This window comes from Erythrolamprus reginae, chromosome 3 (assembly GCF_031021105.1).
Source record: "Erythrolamprus reginae isolate rEryReg1 chromosome 3, rEryReg1.hap1, whole genome shotgun sequence".
In the NCBI taxonomy this organism is placed as follows: Eukaryota; Metazoa; Chordata; class Lepidosauria; order Squamata; family Dipsadidae; genus Erythrolamprus; species Erythrolamprus reginae.
This window is the reverse complement of record NC_091952.1, coordinates 95,351,418-95,365,805: the sequence shown is the minus strand read 5'-3', so window position 1 is coordinate 95,365,805 and position 14,388 is coordinate 95,351,418.

Sequence of the window (14,388 nt, the reverse complement as noted above, 5' to 3'; positions counted from 1 at the left end):
AAGAGAGGTAATCATAGTGGGGCTAGTGAGGACATCACTGCCATATGGATGAATCCTATGAGGTGATGTGGTTGAGTGACAAGTAACTCAGGTAATGGTTTAAAATAATATGTTTTTCACTCCTTCCTTTGATCTGCCTACCTTTTCTTCTTCCAATGGGATGAGAATGGCTGACACCACTTTAGGAGCAGCTGGATTGTTCAGTCTCACAATTGTCTGTCAAACATATCTAAAGAAAAGTTCATGTAGGGTTAAGGATGCCAGAAAAATTTAAGTTCCAATTGGAATGGGTAAGGAATAAGCTATTTTTGAAAATAATAATAATAAAAATAAAAGTCTCTTTTTGTCATTCCAAAACTGAACCAGTCCTTCTCAGTCCTTTGGATTTATTGGATCTGGGTCAGTCTTATTATCTATGGACCAAAGCAACAATAAGAATCTCTGAAACACAATTACTTACATCCCCTTAAATAAAAACATGCAAATTAATGTGCATTCAATTAACTCATTTTCCAAGCAGAATACAAAAACAAAAAGTTGTCAATAATTGATGGGACAAAATGTTGTATGTTGATGTACAGATTTAAAAAAAATCATAAATCTTCCGCAGCAAATGAAAGCAACAGTACTTTCAGGGATGGATGGATGGATGGATAGGAGGGAGGGAGGGAGGACAGCTTCATGTACTATCCTGATTTAGTAGAAGAACGAATTCCTAAGAATCAGTGCTAAATTCATCTCGCCTGTTATGGCATACTTTCATTTTTGTTGTTATTAATGGCTTTCATTTCCATAGTTATAACTCTCTCAAACTATAGATATCTATGAAAAATTATTCAGTTCTGACTTTGGCCAAAGGAAATATTTATTTAATATTATCCCAACTAATAAGAAGTGGAGGCACAGTATTTTTTTCCATTAGAAAGCTTCATGGGCATCACGGTATTTAGTGATTACTCAATCTCAGTTCATGTAAATGCTCATTTGAAGCACTGCTAAAACATATCAAAATTTAAGCAAACCTTTTATAAGACTCTGAAGGCATTCAAATTGCCATCCAGCACTGAAAGTTTCACAAACCTACTCCTGTTATTCTAAAGATTCCATTTTTTGTAGAAATTACAGTATAATTTGAATGGCTTGAGAAGTCTATTAAACACATCTAAGGTATGCTGTGATTAAAAATCATGGCATCTGTAAGACATGTTCTCTTCTCTTTTTTTTACTGCACATACAAATTAAAAAATATATATCAAATATCACATTTCCCAAACAATTCCTGGAAATAAACCTCAGGCATGCTGTGGAACTATAGCTGTCTCCAAATAATATTTACAATGCATTGCTTCATGTATGACAGACAAAGAAAGAGTCATGAGACAGATGCCTGCCAATTCTGAAATTCCAAAATAATGGAAGAGTACATTTTTAAAAAATTGAAACCTATACTCAAATCACAGAGCAGAGCAGATATGTTACCTTAATATCTCGTTTCATTCAAATTATCAGTCTGAATTAATGTTTTTAGTAAAGTCATTCATGCTTAATTACACAAGCAATTGATGCATCATGACAAGGCTAAATATCCTGTAATTCTAATCTCTGTTTTAGAAATAGTAGAACTGAAGTAGATGAAAAAATGAAATTATTTTATAGATAGTTTGACATTTGACTTTTAGGCTTGCTGATATTTGACAGCAAGCTTAAAAGTCAAATATCACAAGAGTGCTTCTTTCTCTGTATGTATACTAAACATCACATCCTAGCATATTAAGCTGGCCTTATGCAACCTGGTATAAAATGCGCAGCCGGTGACCTATCCCCGGCCCGGATTTGCCGCAGGGCCAGGGAGACATGGCCCTTGGCGTAGCCGCCATTTTGAAGGCCGGGATCTCGTGAGATTTCGTGAGATCCCGGCCATCTTTGGTCATCGGCCCTGGCCGATGATGTCATCGGGGGGCGGAGCCTGCCAGCCCTATAAAAGCGGCTTCACAGGCTTGGGGCCTCCTTTACGCCCCGACGACGAGCAGGCAAACACCCTCCCTCCCTCCCTATCTATCAGTGTGCCACTGTGGGTCGCCCTTAGGGGGCCGAATAGGAATTTTTGGCGGTCTCGGTATTTTCTGCGACCGTTTCTTTGCCTATTCCACACTGTGGTGATGAATGGATGGTTAGGGGGTGCTTCGCTCCCCGATTAGTCTAATTGGCTTACCTTTGGTCATTTGGGTTGGCAGGTTAGGGGCGGAAATTGGGTGGTGTTTAGCAACTGCATGTTCTCCATTGGTCATCTTTGGGGATGATTGACAAGTTCTCTCCAAGTGCTCATGGTGCCTTTAGTTTGATCTGAGCAATTGGGGGGGAACCTGCCTTTGGGTCTCACCCATTTCTATCCCCTTGTAGGGGTTAGATGGCGAGACCTCCCACATGCAGGTGCATGGCTGGGATCTAGGTGAGGGCATGGCCCTTCACATGGATCAGCATGGAGCTACGCCCATAAGTTGCCCTGGAAGTTTTTCTGACATCATTTTCTGCCCCGGAAGTAATTGTTTGACCCTGCGGATCCTTGTTAGGTTTAATTAAATTTATGCTAATTTAATTAATAAATTATGCTAATTTAATTAATAAAAATGACCCAGTTTTAAATCTAGCTCTGTGTCCATGTCATTACTCCACCTCTGCTGCACATAAACACACACATATTTATGGATGATAGACGTTGAATGCATGTAAATCTCTGAAAAATATGTGGTAGCCCTGAGCAAAAAAAGAGAGCAAAATCACTCTTAGCTATAGGAACAGTATAAAACATTGACAGATGCTAAATAATGGAACAATTATAAATAATAGCATAGTGTTTATTATTATTTATTAATTACTATTTTGAAAAATATGCAGGCTGTATTACATGAATGGCTATTTTATATGTGAAATTATGACTGAAATATTTCTGCACCTATATTGATTCTGTCAGGAAGGTTCTCTATAGTTTTAGGTTGCTTCTTTCTTTGTTCAGTTTCTATCCATTGCTTCTTGTTTCGCCTTCTGTTTCTTTGGAAAATACATTGTCCCCTTCCTGATTCTTTGTGGCAGTCCCTTAAAAGCCCATTGCCTATCACACTCTTAGGCAAAGCATGTTAGCCATTTCCTCCTTTCAGTGTTCCATGAAAGTACATCTATAGTTTGTAGATAATAAAGCTGAAAAAAAGATGAACAACATTTTTACATAATTATAGATACAGTGTTACCCCTACTTAAGAACTTAATTCGTTCTGTGATCAGGTTCTTAAGTAGAAACGTTCTTAAGTAGAAGCAATTTTTCCCATAGGAATCAATGTAAAAGCAAATAATGTGTGCAAACCCATTAGGAAAGAAATAAAAGCTTGGAATTTGGGTGGGAGGAGGAGGAGGTAGAAGAGGAGGACAAATGCTGCTGAAGGAAGAAGGTGAGGTGAATCAAAAAAATCCAAAACTTTAAGGCTTTAAAAAAGGGAACTCTGAGGCAGTGAGGAGGAGCAGGCGCCTCCAATACAGCCGGTGTGAGGATGCCTCCCATACATTGCCTCCCATGCACTGGCTGCTGTTGCTGCTGCCTGCTGCCTCTTCCTTCCCATGCTGAAGGGCTCCTCTCTCCTCTTGCTCGCTCGCTTTGTAGCTGGTGCCTTTCCTTCGCTGTGGTGACTCAAAGAAAAATGCTTCGTTCACTCTGGACTGCTAAAACCTCCTTAAGCGCCACCGAAAGGCTCTTCTGGCAGCTCAGAAAAGCCCGAGATGGCTGGGATTAAAGAGGGAATGGCAGGAAACTGGCCGGGCCTTCGTGCCGCTCTCAAATTTCTTGGGAAATTTTCCAGGCTTGGGGTTCTTAAATAGAAAATGATTCTTAAGAAGAGGCAATTTTTTTTTTGAACACTCGGTTCTTATCTAGAAAAGTTCTTAAATAGAGGTGTTCTTAAATAGAGGTACCTATGCACATTGAGGCAGGATTTGACAGGGAATGGCTGGGAGGAGAGGGGCCAGGCAAGGCACCCCTTGATGTGAGTGACATTGAGTTGGACACCCAGTCACATGACCACCAAGCCTTGGCTGCCAAGCCACATGACCACCAAGCCATGCCCCCATCACATGATCACCAAGCCACAACCACAAAATAAGCCATGCCCACAGAAGCAGTAGTAAAAATATTAGAACCCATCCCTGGTATAGTGGGCACAAATTTGCATAATCTTGTTTTATTATTTCCTCATTTCTCATCCCTACTTATTTATATTGTGTTTTATTTTCTTTGGATCACAAAACAATTGTACCCATGTTACATCATGTGATAATAATTAACCATGATGCTATTGGCCAAACCAGACTAAAGGTAAATGAGTAAGCAAACTAATATAAATATATGAGGCTAATGGCAGTAATGTTGTGGAAAGAGAATTGTGCAAACATTACTACCGCTTTTGTGCACAAAGTACTACTAGTGTGCACAAACCAGAAGCATGTTTTATCTTCCACGAAAATTATGAAAGATACCCAGCAATTTGGGATCAATCCTGCTCTTGATTCAGATATCATACAGTAAAATCAGTAGGTGAAATGGCCATTGCAGGTTTACATAGCGAACTTCTGCCTCTTTCAGTATGGAAAATAAACACATCTGTATATCTATAGTTTAATTTATTCATGAATCTTTGGAATTATCACGTCCGCACATCTATTTCTCTATCGTATTTGTAGCTTGTTCTAAAAAGAAAGGTCTTGAAGCACCATAAAAATAAAAGGAAACTGGCAGGCATATTTTGAAATGATAACTATATGCAGAAAAGTAGCTATCTAAAATATAATGTCATTTATTATGAGATTTCCCCGTGACAGCATTTTTCTATAGAATGTTCTCTCTCTCTCTTTTTTTTTAAAAAAGAGTCTGCTCTCAATTAATGTGAAAACTTCTCTGGGGAGCTTCAAAATGAGAAATATCACCTGGCTTCAACTATGGAGTCCAAACAACCATTGGTAAACAAGCTACAGTAGAAACAATGGAATTCAACTAACCCCCATTTCAGTTCTCTGGAGAGAGCACCTGCCTTGCTCTAGCAAGCTTTCCTTCACTATAATTGTGGCTAAGCGATTAATATTAATACACCAAGCCTTGGATATTTTTTTTCTGTCTGTTGGAATCTGGCCCAGTTCAGCATGCCTGGCTTGTCTTCTAAAGCTTGACCAAGCCCCAAAGCAGCAGAAGGAATTGCAGGTCAAAGTTGTGACTCAATAGCAGCATTGAGAAACTCTTGCACAGGGCTGTCTGCCTCCATTACAAATGGAACAGGCTTCAATTTGTCAAGTGTTACATCTATGTGCACTAAAGCTCATTGGAAATATAAAATATATGTTAGCAAGTTCATCTCTCTCTCTGTTGCTATCTGAACAATACGATGCCTTGATGACTTTTGTCAAACGTGTTGCAGTGACCCAAAGCTTGTTCAGGGCAGAGGAAGAATTTCTGGAAAAAGCAGGGTTTGCTGCAGCTTTATTGTTGCTGCTGCTGTGCTGTTATTGTCATTGCCATTATTATTTTGGTAACATCCCTTTTTTGTAGAGTAGTTAAGAGATGAGTCATGGACAAACAACTTTGCTGTTCACTTCCAACCCGCTCCGCAGACAACCCTGTCAATTCAAAGGCCAATTCATTCATTCTGAGAAAATAAAATTTCAGTGGAAAACATGTTGATATACCATTGCATGGTTTCAGAATGCCTTATGTATATACTTAGCTTGGTATATAAATCTATAGGTTTACTTTGGAGTAAATATGAAAAAGATTGCTCTGTTTCAAGCCTTTATATATTTTTTTCTGCATGGAACTCAGCTTAAGTGATATCTCATGATGAGATCCGACCAGTTTTGCGTGTCCCTCTAGACCAGGAAATATTTTATTTTGGATCCTTATTAGTGCTGGGCTGACATTTTATTCTGCATCATTTTCTGTGTGTTTGTCTAACAATTCTCATTTAATTTCAATGGAAAGAAATTATTTTGTTTCATGGCAAATGATGTTTTTCTTTCTCAAACTAGAAAATGATTTCTCTCTAGTGCTTCAAATAATTGGCAATTAAGTTGTATTTGCAGGGAGGGGGTGTTTCTGTTTGGTTCATTGGTTTTAACACTCCCTCCTCCCAGGAAAATCAAACCACACTATTAGTGATGGACAGCATTTGCCTAACATGTCCATCCTTTACGAATCCCCTTTGAAAAGTTCATTACTGCTTTAATACAAGTTTAATTCCTTCCGTGCAGAATTAATGCCTCATTTTATTATATGAATACAGCCTCAATTCTAAATATATTGTAAATTTAGTATGATAACAGCCTGTACCTGGCTGTTTAATTAATTTGTTTAAACTGAGCATGCTGCTTTAAATTTATAAGATTTAGTCTTGATAATGTTCATAATAATTGGCTGCTCCACCACATGAATGCACTTTCTATTGTGCAGTATATGATCTAGATACTACAACATGCCAACAGAAACTGTCTTGTTCTGACAACACATGCTGACCCTTAGCTGTGACTCATATAGTAAATAACCTTCCAGGGATCAATATTATCTATCTATGCAGCATAATGTAGATGGCAGTTGAAGAGAAGATTAATATCACCCTGCATGATACCAGAATTTCTGCAGTTCGGTATGTAGTATGATTCATGGAATTCATCAGGTTTACTCAAACTTAATACATATATACTTGAAATGGAACAAGATGCTAGTTTGTTGAATTCTATTCCTCAAGGCTCTCTGGACCAACATAAATTGCATTCCTGAATAATCTATATTATCCAGGCAATTTTATTTTGCAAAGACTATTAAAAGCAGGCAAATTATTAGAGACAGAAGAAGGAAATTCCTCACAAAGTACAAACATAGAAGAGTTAAGATGAGAGTCAACTGAAATAGATTGCTCTTCTTCGTGAAATTTCATAACCTCAATTTTGATTCTAGTGAGTGAGAATTCTGTTTGGTTGGTTTTTAGTTGAAATTACCAACTGAAGACTGAGAATACTTGAGCAAACCAGGCAGATTTATTCTTCTGATATCAAAACTTTTTAATGCTTAGTTTTATTGTATTTGACTGCTCTGCAGTGCATACAATTCAAATGAATTGTGAATGCTGAGAAATATGGCTTAAATGTATAAATGTATGTATACCTACAGATACAAATACATACAGTGTCATACTGTACAACAAAAGTTTAAATATAATTTGAAGTAATGATAACCATGTTAAAACCATAGTTTTTTTTTAAAAAAAATCTACATTAAAAAGTGAAAACAGAAGGTCATCTACATTGAAATATCTCCTGATAAATTTTTCAGGTTTCTTTTTTTGTTTATTCCAATTCTTATCTTAAGATTTCATGAAACCTCCACAATTCTTTACACAGTACAATAAATGACTCCCCAGGTGCCTACATTTTATATATATATATATATACTGCATTTCTGGATTTGAAAGTTAGATCCTGCTTAATATATTAAGTCTTGGCCAGTAAATTTCCTCTTGTGAGTTAGAGGATCACACCAATGGTGGGATGCTGCTGGTTTAGACCCACCTGGGCGCAATCCCATCCTATATCGATGTGTATTTGCCACCACACATATGTATGGAATGCACCTACAAGTGGATTGCTGTGTTTATTGACATCGCATGCATGTGTGGATGGAGTGCATGGATTGCCATGTTTTGTGATGGTGCATACATGTGCAAATGGCATGTTTGCACATGAAGGCGTGTGTGCGTGCACACATGCTCACAATTCTCGTGCTAGGCAAATTGGTTGTTACATTATGTGACACCCATCTCTGGATCACACTACATGTTACATTAATGATGTAAAATGCATTTTTGTCTAATTTAACTAGAGATGCCTCACTTTTGGTCTCTCTTACAAGTACAGCGTTCCCTCAATTTTCGCGGGTTCGAACTTTGCAAAAAGTCTATACCACGGTTTTTCAAAAATCTTAATTAAAAAACTTCGTGGGTTTTCCCCCTATACCACGGTTTTTCCCACCCGATGATGTCATATGTCATTGCCAAACCTTCATCCGCCTTTAATAAATATATTTTTAATAAACGTTAATAAATAAACATGGTGAGTAATAATCTAAATGGTTGCTAAGGGAATAGGAAATTGCAATTTAGGGGTTCAAAGTGTAAAGGGAAGGCTTGTGATACTGTTCATAGCCAACAATAGTGTATTTACTTCTGCATCTCTACTTCACAGAAATTTGACTTTCGCGGGCGGTCTCGGAATGCATCCCCCGTGAAAACTGAGGGAACACTGTAATTTATATAAATTTGGCCACAAATTGTAGGATTATTGAGGACTTTTTTTCAGAGCATTCTAAAAAAGCCATAAAAATGAACATTCCATACTGATACCAGGAAATTAGATAGTTTCTTCTCAATAGCTGTTTCACAGCCTATGAATAAAGGGTTACAGTGAAGTAGCTTTCTTATTTAGAGAGGCAAAATAAGGAATATGAAAATGTTGTCAGCAAATGTTATCATTCTGTATTTCTGTCAAATTAAATAACTTCATTACATCTTTTCTGTTAAAGTAAAAATACTTTAATGACAGTGATGTTTATTCTGTCATTACACTAAATTACTTTTATCTCTTTTGATTCATTTCAGTCCTGCATTAATCTTTTCAAACTTCCCTTCCTCACCCATTCCCTTCAGCCAGATTGGTCAATGAACCTTACTATGCTCTCCTGATTTGCCAACCTATTGATTAGGACTGGAATCTGTTTTGGACAATGATTCCTATAATTAACAATTTTGACAAATCTTTATCCTGGTATTTGTTCTTTAGTGATCCTCTAATAATGTAATTGTCATCAAAATCATCCAAGAGCATGGGGTGAGGTATCATCAATATGCCGATGATACCCAGTTATACATCTCCACCCCATATCCAGTCAACAAAGCAGCGGAAGTGATGTGCCGGTGCCGGGAGGCTGTTGGGACCTGGATGGGTGTCAACAAACTCAAACTTAACCCAGACAAGACGGAGTGGCTGTGGGTCTTGCCTCCCAAGGACAATTCCATCTGTCCGTCCATTACCCTGGGGGGAGAATCATTGACCCCCTCAGAGAGGGTTCGCAACTTGGGCGTCCTCCTCGATCCACAGGTCACATTAGAGAAATATATTTCAGCTGTGGTGAGGGGGGCCTTCGCCCAGGTTCGCCTGTATGCATGTTTGTTTTTTATATTAATGGGTTTATAATCGTTTTTGTATTGGATTATTATTGTATGCTGTCTTGTTATTGCTGTTAGCCGCCCCGAGTCTCCAGAGAGGGGCGGCATACAAATCCAATAGATAGATAGATAGATAGATAGATAGATAGATAGATAGATAGATAGATAGATAGATAGATAAACAAACAAACAAACAAATAGATAAATAGATAAACAAACAAACAAACAAACAAAACTTCATTCATCTACTCTAATTCATAGCATTAATCCCCCAGTGGGGCACTACCTTGCTGTGACTATGAAGCATGTGACCTTTGAAGACAATAAGATATATGTTTGAGATTCAACTATAGTGGATAGGTCTTATCAGAGGAGTCAGATGAAGAGCATCTCCCATAAACAATATGATGGGGCATAATTTAGAGCACGGATGTCAAACTTGCAGCATCACGTTGCCATCATGTGACATTGTATTATGTTTTTTTCATTCATGGAGCTGGGGTGAGTGTGGCCTGCACATGACATATCTGGTCCATGGCTGCCAGTTTGACACCCCTGATTTAGAAAATCCTGAATAAATTAAACTATAGATATACAGATGTGTTAATCATCACCTGGGCTCAGAAAGAACTCAAGGTATTGGAATTCCTGCAAATCTGTAACAAATGGGTTTCAAACCCATGATTTTTAGCTAAACAATAAAGCCCAGCAGCTGCATGTCTACTGGAAGGAAAGTGATTTACCCATCACATATATACAAAGAGTGAAAACAAAGAAATAATGATCTGTTATTACAAATGAAGTCCAGCAAGAAGAGGATATCTGAAATGAACATACAATTCTGAAAAGTTTAACCTCCAAACTCAGAAATAACAGCACAGAGATTAGCAGTTCAATGTTGATTTATAATAAGAAATAAAGTGTTTACAGAAGCAGAATTGGAAAAACTGCAAAGTTCTACCCATGACAAAGAAACTGAAGGCTTGTCAGAAAGAGCTTGGAATGTAGAGGCAAACCAGGGGCACTTGGCAGCAGACCAAGTCAGCAAAGCTTCTATCACCTAAGGCAGAAGTAGAGGCCTTACATCAACTTTTTCTGTTGCTTCAATCCTAATTTGGTCTCAAACTTTATCGCTATAAAATACCTGAGTATGAGAATGAAGCTTCAGTAAGAGAGTAGAGAAGATTTCACTGAAGGAGAGAAGCTGCTCCCCTAATAATATGATAATCTCAGAGAACTGGTTTGAGTCCAGGAGCTTAAAAATCCCTAAATCCATCTTTATTTGACCATATTTCTTTATTTTTTTTTTTAAAATCTAGCAAAAAGTAGAATTTACAGAGGAATCTTAATGTTCATATGAACTCTGCACTAAAAAATATTGGATCATTACAATCTATTGTATGCTAGATGGCTATTATATAAGGAGATGCAGACCAGAAAAGGTTTAGTTCAAATCAAAGATTAACAATTGGCAGGGCTTCACTCAAATCTGTAATTTGAAACTGAAAATCAATGAAATCCCAGATTAATTGTTCAGGATTTCATTTCAGTTTTATCTTTAGACTCTGAAGGGACATCTTAACACTGAAAGATAATTTCTTTTTTGGCATTAAAGCCTAAAAATAATAGATCCTTTCAAGGATAGTAAGCTTATAAAATGTTTAGCCAGAGAGCTTGAAATATGTGAATGTAATAATTTTTGAAAGACCCTCTCTGCAAAAGCACCAGGCCCAGGCAAGGTAACTTTTTCTTGCTTAAAAGTCTGTACTGACCAATTTGCCCCCATCTTCATCTAAATCTTCAACAAATCACTAGAGTTGATTTGTTGATAGAGTTGTTATTATTATTATTATTATTATTATTAATAATAATAATAATGTTGAAGGAATTATTTGTTTAGCAGGGTGATGGCGTTTGGGAAAAACTGTTCTTGTGTCTAGTTGTCTTGGTATGCAGTGCTCTATGGTAGCGTTTTGAGGGTAGGAGTTGAAACAGTTTATGTCCAGCCGCCCCGAGTCTGCAGAGAGGGGCGGCATACAAATCTGATTAATAAATAATAAATAATAATAAATAAATGCAAGGGGATCAGTAAATATTTTCCCTGCCCTCTTTTTGACTCTTGCAGTATACAGGTCCTCAATGGAAGGCAGGTTGGCAGCAATTGTTTTTTTTCTGCAGTTCTGATTATCCTCTGAAGTCTATGTCGGTCTGGTTGGGTTGCAGAACCAAACCAGACAGTTATAGAGGTGCAGATGACAGACTCAATGATTCCTTCCTGAGTTGGCACAGAAACAACATTCCTTTTTGTGCTTTCTTGATGACATTTTTGATGTTAGGTGACCATTATTATTATTATTATTATTATTATTATTATTATTATTATTATTACTATTATTATTATTATTACTATTATTACTATTATTATTAATATTAATGTATGCCGTCTCTCTCCGTAGACTCAAACTATTTAAGTCTGCACTACTAGTCCTACTAGTTTTTTCTCATCATTCCTCATCATTCCTCATCATTCCTATCAGCCATCTCCTCCCACTTATGACTGTAATTTGTTGCTTGTATCCTTAAGATTTCAATTAATATTGATTGTCTCCTGATTGCTTATTTGACTCCTAAGACAATAATTAAGAGTTGTAAGTCAAATGTATATTTTCTTTTATGTACGCTGAGAGCGTATGCACCAAATACAAATTCCTTGTTTGTCCAATCATACTTGGCCAATAAATAATTCTATTCTATTTTTAAGTTACAATAGCTAAACCATGCATGCAACCATGCAAGAGTTTTACTCTAACTTAAAAAGGGAAAGGCTTTTGCAATAATCACAGAACTAATTGTTTGTCTCAATTAGCTATTTAAGTTTAATAGTAAAAGACAGGTTAATAATTACAATGCATCCTAAAAGATTCAGAAAGAAAGGAATGTTTTGGACCATTTGATTTATGGCAGTTTCTAAATTATTAGTTTTTAAAATCAATAATTGTTTAAATGGAAGCAACTTGCCCAAAATCTGTCACAGATTTTGAGATGATTAAAAACAAAACTTTAATAATAAAAAAGAGTAAACTTTCCGCAAAGATTAAGAGTCGACCATCACTAATTGCTTACATTTTTGAGTCTGCTGATTGGCATGGCTCACTGGCAGAGTTAATTTCTTCTGGTAATTATACATTACATATTGTTTCTTTAATAACTACTTAGGCATCTGAAAAATAAATGTGTTATTAATATTGTCTAAATAAACAATACTTTTTCTTCAGATATGAAGAAAAATAAATTAGTACATGTTTAAATGTGCCAAAAGATCAGAGGTGTTTTTAGTGTTCACCTCTTTTTCCTGATATTCTTCTACCATGACACATTTTTCAACATATCTTTCAATAAATCATGTTGCTTTTGGCTAATAATTCCTTTGCCTTAAAGGAATGGCCTGAAGTGTGATTAGAACGATACAGCAATAGAAATAGCACTTAGACTTATATACTGCTTCATAGTGCTTTCAACCCTCTCCAGGGGTGAGCTACTGCCCGGATGGGGGGCAAACGCAGTGGGGTAGCGAAAATGGAGCTCCACACCAGAGCACCCAGTTTGCACTGAAAGATGTTGAAAAAAAAATGCAAGGCATCCTCCATAAGCCACGCCCACAGTGTGGTAGTAAAAATTTTTGGTAGTCCTTCACTGGCCCTCTCTAAGTAGTTTATAGAGTAGGCATATTGCCCACAACAATCTGGATCTTCATTTTATCCACCTTAGAAGGATGGAAGGCTGAGTTAACTTTGAGCTGGGGAGAATTGAACTGCTGGCAGTCAGCAATCAGCAGAATTACTCTGCAATACTGCATTCTGACTACTGCACCACTGTGGCTCTTTTAGTCTGATGACTATACAAAAGATCAAATTAGCTATTGTAATCAGAAGATTAAACAATGCTGGAGTGGCTACATGCTGGAGTGGCTACAAACTTAACAAATCAATTGGGAATGCAATAATAAATGACTATATTAAAACTTAAATTAATGAGTTCAAAAATTGCAGAACATAAATATACTACTTCACTGAGAAAGAAACAGTATGCTATTGTCAAAAGCTCTATTGGCTTCTTTTGATTTGCGCAAGGACAGCAGTGGTGACCTGGCGGCTTTATTGTAGGTAGCCTGGAATGAAGGGAAGATCAAGTGATTCCTTAACTGATAGCCCAGCTTCCAGGCTCACAATATTAAGTTCCTCAGCTGTCCCTTAACAAGGATGCATTCAGAAAAGCCGTACAATAGCGCTATTGATTTTCCTTCAGCTTAAGTCTTTCAAAAGTTGGAGCATAAAAGGAACTTAAATGAATCATATGCTTATAAAAATGAAACTGAAGCCATGTCTCTTTTTTTTTTCTCCAGTGTTGAATCTCCTGCTGTTGCTGTTGCTAGTGTGTTTTCAAAAGTGGCCGACGACAGTCAAAGACACCTGGTGTGCTGGGCAAAAGAGAAGAAGCACCACTTTCCTCATCGCTGCAAGATCAGGAGAAAATAGTCTGTTTGAGAAAAGGAATTTTAGAGACTGCTCTTTTGAGTTTATTCTAACAGGGTTAACTGTTTCTGCTTTGACATTTTCCATCCTTTCTCTCTTCAAGGAGTGGTATAAAACTTTTCCCTTCACATCTGGCAAGAGCAACTGAAGATTTTGCTCCATTTTGTAAACCTCCCCTTGATCAATTTTGCTGAAAGGCAATGTATTTTTTCATGGCAAAGACGGGAGCCCTGTAATCAAGCAGTCTTGAGTCAGTTAAGGGCTGATTGTTTTCTTAACTGCAGATGGGGTCTTTATGTGGTCCTCCATTTTAAATATTGACCAGATTCTACTGTTCTACTAAGTGCTTAGAGAACTATAGCAATCTGGTAATTATATGTATATTTCTTGGCTTGTTTTTGTTTACTATAGCTGACCGTGAAGCAGTGATGGGTTCCTATGGGTACGGTCAGGTAAGCAGAACCGGTAGAAAAATTTTGAATCCCCCCCACTTCTGGGCTCTGGGTATGTTTTTCCTATCACAGTGAATGAGGTTGGATGTGTATAATTTTAGACGCACTGTGTGTGCGCGTGTGTTTTTGTGTACATGCACATACAGTTTATGTAGT